Source organism: Cherax quadricarinatus, chromosome 11 (assembly GCF_038502225.1).
Source record: "Cherax quadricarinatus isolate ZL_2023a chromosome 11, ASM3850222v1, whole genome shotgun sequence".
In the NCBI taxonomy this organism is placed as follows: Eukaryota; Metazoa; Arthropoda; class Malacostraca; order Decapoda; family Parastacidae; genus Cherax; species Cherax quadricarinatus.
In genome coordinates this window covers 38,993,570-39,001,069 of record NC_091302.1, presented here as the reverse complement: position 1 = coordinate 39,001,069, position 7,500 = coordinate 38,993,570, and the positions used below count along the sequence as shown (strand labels likewise).

The following is a 7,500-nucleotide window of genomic DNA, read 5'->3' as shown; positions in this document are numbered from 1 at the left end:
GTGTACGTGTGTGTGTGTACGTGTGTGTGTACGTGTGTGTGTACGTGTGTATGTGTACATGTGTGTGTACGTGTGTGTGTGTGTATGTCGGGGGGTGCCATATATGTAAAACTTGCTATTTTGGCTTAAATAATAACGTTCTTCTTGCCGAATAAGGCAAGTGAAAATTTGTGTATGCAATAATTTCGCAAAAATCATTCTGATCCTAACGAGAAAATATATATTTCATTGTGTTTGATTATTATTAAATTATTGTAAACTTATCTAAAATATATTTAGTTGGATTAGGCTAAATTAAATTAGGCTTGTTATAATAAGGTTAGGTAAGTTTTCTAAGGTTCTTTTTGTACAAAATAATTAACTTTTACATTACCTGGAGTTTACCTGGAGAGAGTTCCGGGGGTCAACGCCCCCGCGGCCCGGTCTGAGACCAGGCCTCCTGGTGGATCAGAGCCTGATCAACCAGGCTGTTGCTGCTGGCTGCACGCAAACTAACATACGAGCCACAGCCCGGCTGATCCGGAACTGACTTTAGGTGCTTGTCCAGTGCCAGCTTGAAGACTGCCAGGGGTCTGTTGGTAATCCCCCTTATGTGTGCTGGGAGGCAGTTGAACAGTCTCGGGCCCCTGACACTTATTGTATGGTCTCTTAACGTGCTAGTGACACCCCTGCTTTTCATTGGGGGGATGGTGCATCGTCTGCCAAGTCTTTTGCTTTCGTAGTGGGTGATTTTCGTGTGCAAGTTCGGTACTAGTCCCTCTAGGATTTTCCAGGTGTATATAATCATGTATCTCTCCCTCCTGCGTTCCAGGGAATACAGGTTTAGGAACCTCAAGCGCTCCCAATAATTGAGGTGTTTTATCTCCGTTATGCGCGCCGTGAAAGTTCTCTGTACATTTTCTAGGTCGGCAATTTCACCTGCCTTGAAAGGTGCTGTTAGTGTGCAGCAATATTCCAGCCTAGATAGAACAAGTGACCTGAAGAGTGTCATCATGGGCTTGGCCTCCCTAGTTTTGAAGGTTCTCATTATCCATCCTGTCATTTTTCTAGCAGATGCGATTGATACAATGTTATGGTCCTTGAAGGTGAGATCCTCCGACATGATCACTCCCAGGTCTTTGACGTTGGTGTTTCGCTCTATTTTGTGGCCAGAATTTGTTTTGTACTCTGATGAAGATTTAATTTCCTCATGTTTACCATATCTGAGCAATTGAAATTTCTCATCGTTGAACTTCATATTGTTTTCTGCAGCCCACTGAAAGATTTGGTTGATGTCTGCCTGGAGCTTTGCAGTGTCTGCAATGGAAGACACTGTCATGCAGATTCGGGTGTCATCTGCAATCAACATAAATGAAAAAAATATATCCTGAAAGGTATAAGAGAAAATTTTAGAAAGGACTTAATTTTAAACGAGTACTTGTTAATTGTCCAGTTTTACCTATTAGGCACGACTTATATATATATATATATATATATATATATATATATATATATATATATATATATATATATATATATAATGTATGTATGTATATACATAGAGAAGATGAAAAACTTACAGAGTAGAGGTGCTGAGCTCACTGAGGAACAAGTCAGCCTCTGGTCATCACATACCTGCAAGAACATAACATTATTACTAATGTATCATGGTAGGAATGAACGAGATATCACACACTACTGGGGAGACATGACCAGGACATGCAAAATGCTTAGGGGATTAGAGAAAGTAGAGAGAAACAGGTTACTTGAGTTGCGAGAAACAGCTGAAATAGTCTGTATAAATGACGAAAATGATCCATATGGACTTTAGGAAGTACTTTTTTAGTTCTAGGTTGGTGAGTGGAACGTAGCGAGTGACTGTGGTGGTTACCTGGAGGTTATTCCGAGGATCAACGCCCCCGCGGCCCGGTCCATGACCAGGCCTCCCGGTGGATCAGGGCCTGATCAACCAGGCTGTTGCTGCTGGCCGCACACAGTCCAACGTACAAGCCACAGTCCGGCTGATCCGGCACTGACTTTAGGTATCTGTCCAGCTCTCTCTTGAAGGCAGCCAGGGGTTTATTGGTAATTCCCCTAATGCTTGATGGGAGGCTGTTGAACAGTCTTGGGCCCCGGACACTTATGGTGTTTTCCCTTAGTGTACCAATGGCGCCCCTACTTTTAATTGGGGGCATTTTGCATCGCCTGTCCAGTCTTTTACTTTCGTAGGGAGTGATTTCTGTGTGCAGATTTGGGACCATTCCTTCCAGGATTTTCCAAGTGTAGATTATGATATATCTCTCCCTCCTGCGTTCCAACGAGTACAAGTCAAGTGCTTCCAAGCGTTCCCAGTAGTTAAGGTGCTTGACAGAACTTACACGTGCAGTAAAGGATCTCTGTACACTCTCTAGATCTCCGATTTCACCTGCTTTGAATGGAGATGTTAATGTACAGCAGTATTCCAGCCTAGAGAGAACAAGTGATTTGAAAAGGATCATCATTGGCTTGGCATCTCTCGTTTTGAAAGTTCTCATTATCCATCCTATCATTTTCTTTGCACTTGCGATCGTGGCACTGTTGTGATCCTTGAAAGTGAGATCCTCAGACATTACTACTCCCAGGTCCCTTACATTATTTTTCCACTCTATTGTATGGCCGGAGTCAGTAGTATACTCTGTTCTAGTTATTATCTCCTCCAGTTTTCCATGACGGAGTAGTTGGAATTTGTTCTCATTGAACATCATATTATTTACCGTTGCCCACTGGAAAACTTTGTTTATATCTTCTTGGAGGTTAACCGCGTCCTCAGCAGATGACAGCCTCATGCAGATCCTAGTATCATCCGCAAAGGATGATACGGTGCTGTGGTGTATATCTCTATGTCTGATATGAGGATAAGGAATAAGATGGGGGCGAGTACTGTGCCTTGTGGAACAGAGCTCTTCACTATGGCAGCTTCCGATTTAACTCTGTTGACCACTACTCTTTGTGTTCGATTTGTTAGGAAGTTGAAGATACATCTCCCCACTTTCCCAGTTATTCCTTTAGCACGTATTTTGTGCGCTATTACGCCATGATCGCATTTGTGAAATGCTTTTGCAAAGTCTGTGTATATTACATCTGCATTCTGATTTTCTTCCAGTGCATCCAAGGCCATCCCAGGATATGTTTGGTAGTTCTTAGTTAATTTACTCCCAGTCAGTTATATAGGTGTCGAAGTTAAATTTACTGAACAACCTTTCTCGTACATTATTGTTGGAGTTCCACAACCCCGAGTTTATACTAGTTTCTACTTTTATGATGATGTGGTCAGAGTATATTGTTTTTGTGATTATGATAATATACACTTGGAAGGTCCTGGAGGTATTGGTACCAAACCTGCACACGAAAATCACTCCATATGAAAGCAAAAGACTCGGCAGGAGATGCAACATTCTCCCGATGATAATCAGGGGTGCCACGAATACACTAAGAGAACACAATAAGTGTCCGAGGCCCAAGACTGTTCAATTGCCTCCCATCATACATAAGGGGTATCACCAATGGGCCCCTGGCTGTCTTCAAGAAGGCACTAGACAGGCACCTAAAGTCAGTACCTGACCAACCGGGCTGTGGTTCGTACGTCAGCTTGCTTGCGGCCAGCAGTAACAGCCTGGTTGATCAGACCCTGATCCACCATGAGGCCTGATCTCAGACCGGGCCGCGGGGGCGTTGACCCCCAAAACCCTCTCCAGGTAAACTCCAGGTATGTCTCTGATTCGTTCCTCATTGTTTGTGAAGATTACATCCAGAGTATTTTCAATTCTAGTATTATCTCACATGTTGGTTTAACGCAAACTTCCACAAAGCTTCAGCAGTTCCCTGTGGTTGTAGACGGTAGGGAAGCAGCCCAGGTAGAATCTTCCTGCCTAGGGATGGCCATGATGGGGAAGGGAACTTTTAGCTGAGTTTTTGCGGTGGTCACTGATACCCGAGGGACTTTCCAGGGCACCAAGGTAGCCAAGACGAGTTGTGGTGTGCGGTGGTTGGCGGGCGGTGGGTAGTGGTTGGCGGGCGGTGGGTGGTGGTTAGCGGGTGGTGGGTGGCGGTTGCAACACTACCTGTACAGTGTACACAACCCATCCACAAACAGTTTCAGTGTTCGCGAGTAAATAAACGCTCTAAGTGAAAGATGATCACAACAGTGTTACTATCACAGCAGCAAGGAAAATGACAGACTGGATAACTAGAACACTCAAAACAAGAGATGCCAAGTTAAGGATGATACTTGTCAAGTTACTCGTTCACCCTAGACTGGAATATTGTTGTACCCCAATACTCCCTTCTGGAGTCTATAGCAAGAATCTTCACTGCTCTTATCAATTCAGATAAGTATCTTGAATTACTGGGAGTGCTTGAAGCATCTCAAGGCAGGTGAAATTGCTGACCTAGAAAATGTACAGAGAACCTTCACGGCGCGCACAACGGAGATAAAACACCTCAATTACTGGGAGCGCTTGAGGTTCCTGAACCTGTACTCCCTGGAACGCAGGCAGAAGAGATACATGATTATATACACCTGGAAAATCCTAGAGGGACTAGTACCGAACTTGCATACGAAAATCACTCACAACGAAAGCAAAAGACTCGGCAGACGATGCAACATCCCCCCAATGAAAAGCAGGGGTGTCACCAGCACGTTAAGAGACAATACAGCAAGTGTCAGGGGCCCGAGACTATTCAACTTCCTCCCAGCATACATAAGGGGGATTACCAATAGACCCCTGGCTGTCTTTAAGCAGGCACTGGACAAGCACCTAAAGTCGGTACCTGACCAGCCGGGCTGTGGCTCGTACGTTGGATTGCGTGCAGCCAGCAGTAACAGCCTGGTTGATCTGGCTCTGATCCACCAGGAGGCCTGGTCACAGACCGGGCCACGGGGGCGTTGACCCCCGGAACTCTCTCCAGGTAAACTCCAGGTATCTCGAGCAACACAGGCCAGAAAGACACTGGATGGGTACAGCCCGATACCTGCAATATTTGGCAAGGACTGATCCTAAATCTGCACACCGAAATCACTCCCTACGAGAGCAAGAGGCTGCTCGGCAGAGTGTAAAATACTTCTAATGAAAAGCAGAGACGTCAGGACTACACTCTGATCGAAAAACTCAGTTAAGTGTAAAGACACCAAGACTCTTCCACACCTATCAACATGCCTCTGGTACGTTCCTCAAGTCAGTTCCTGATCACCCGGGCTGTGGCGCATACATCAGATTGTGTGGCTAGCATCAACAACTGGAGAGAGACGCTCACTCCACAAGAGAAGGCGAAGAATCACTGAGCTACTCAAGAATGCTAGATTATCTGAAACACAGAAGGAAGCGCTAACCAGGGAAGTGGAAAATAATGAGCTTAAGTTAAAGGACTCATGAAGGATCCAGTAAAGACAAGTGATTAGTGAAACTGAAAGAAATTCAAAATATTTCTTTTCATGTACTAAAAACTGGGCAAAAACCACATCTAGTATAGGGCCCTTGCTCAGACAAGATGGATCTTTCACAGATGACTCTAATCACTAATCACTCTAAAGACAGACAATCCAAATAATTTTTTCATGATTGAACCTCAAAACCCTGTCAATATATGCTAAATTTCTGACATAACCCTAATTCCACTAGACTTTGAGAAGGCCACTGACAACATGCCCATGCACTCAGCCCCAGGCCTGGACTCGTGGAACTCCGTGTTCATTAAGAACTGCAAGAAACCCCTCTCACGGGCCCTAAGTATGCTATGGAGAAGGAGCATAGACACAGGTGAGATTCCACAGTAACTAAAAACAATGGATATAGACCCACTCCATAAAGGTGGCAGCAAAGCTGTAGCTAAGAACTACATATAGACCAATAGCTCTAATGTCCCACATCATAAAAATCTTTGAAAGAGTTCAAAGTAGGATTGCAAACCACTTGGATTCCCAACAGTTGCACAATCCAGGGCAACATGGGTTCAGAGCAGGTCGCTCCTGCTTCTTGCAACTACTGGATCACTATATGGTCTTGGATGCACTGGAAAACAAACAGAATGCAGATGTAGTATACATAGATCTTACAAAAGCCTTTGACAAGTGCGATCATGGTGTAATAGCACACAAAATGCGTGCTAAAGGGATAACTGGCAAAGTGGGCAGATGGATCTTCAACTTTCTAACCAATAGAACACAAAGAGTAGTGGTAAACAGAATTAAATCGGAAGCTGCCATAGTGAAGAGCTCTGTTCCACAAGGCACAGTACTCGCCCCCATCCTGTTCCTCATTCTCATATCAGACACAGACAGAGATGTGAACCATAGCACCAAAACAGCCTCTGCAGACGATACTAGGAGCTGCAGGAGTGTCATCCACTGAGGACACGACAAATCTCCAAGAAGATATAAACCAAGTTTTCAAATGGGCAACGGAAAGCAATATGATGTTCGATGAAGACAAATTCCAACTACTCCATTATGGAAAACTGGAGGAAATAATAGATAGAAATGAGTATACTACAAACTCTAATCACACAAGAGAGCGGAAAAGTAATGTGAAGGACCTGGGAGTGGTAATGTCTGAGGATCTCGCATTTAAGGATCATAACAGTGCCACTATCTGCGAGGAAAATTATAAGACGGATAATGAGAACATTCGAGACAAGAGATGCTAAACCAATAATGATCCTTTGTAAATCACTTGTTCTCTCTAGGCTGGAATACTGATGTACATTAACATCTCCATTCAAGGCAGGTGAAATTGCAGATCTAGAGAATGTGCAGAGAACCTTTACTGCACGTATAAGTTCCATCAAACACCTTAACTACTGGGAACACTTGGAAGCACTTGACTTGTACTCACTGGAGAGCAGGCGAGAGAAATAGATCATAATATACACCAATCTACACACAGAAATCACTCCCTACCAAAGCAAAAGACTTGGCAGGCGATGCAACATACACCCAATGAAAAGTGGGGGCGCCTTTAGTACACTAAAAGAAAACACAGTAAGTGTCCAGTGTCCAAGACTTTTCAACAGCCTCCCACCAGCCATAAGGTAATTTCCAATAGACCCCTGGTTGTCTGGAAGAGGGAGCTGGACAGATAACTAAAGTCAGTGCCGGATTAGCCGGGCTGTGGTTCGTACGTTGGCTACGTGCAGACAGCAGTAACAGCTTAGTTGATTAGGCCCTGATCCACTGGGAGGCCTAGTCGTGGACCAGGCCGCAGGGGCGCTGATCCTCGGAATACTCTCCAGGTAGGCAACCTTAAAGTAAACCATCCTTCTACCACCCACTCCCACCCATCCTTCTACCACCCACTCCCACCCATCCTTCTACCACCCACTCCCACCCATCCTTCTACCACCCACTCCCACCCATCCTTCTACCACCCACTCCCACCCATCCTTCTACCACCCACTCCTACCCATCCTTCTACCACCCATCCTTCTACCACCCACTCCCACCCATCCTTCTACCACCCACTCACACCCATCCTTCTACCACCCACT

General features: G+C 44.9%; 1 protein-coding gene across 22 annotated transcripts in view; it reads right to left on the bottom strand.

Moving 5' to 3' along the window:
- osp (myosin phosphatase Rho interacting protein outspread) overlaps positions 1-7,500 on the bottom strand; it is a 595,661-nt gene that overhangs the window by 468,827 nt on the left and 119,334 nt on the right. For 2 of the 22 annotated variants that reach the window (XM_070084016.1, XM_070084015.1), the window contains exon 2: positions 1,560-1,614. The exons of the other annotated variants lie outside the window; for them this stretch is intronic. The gene's annotated coding sequence lies outside the window, so the exon portion shown is untranslated. The remainder of the gene's footprint in view (positions 1-1,559; positions 1,615-7,500) is intronic. 22 annotated transcript variants of the gene reach the window in all.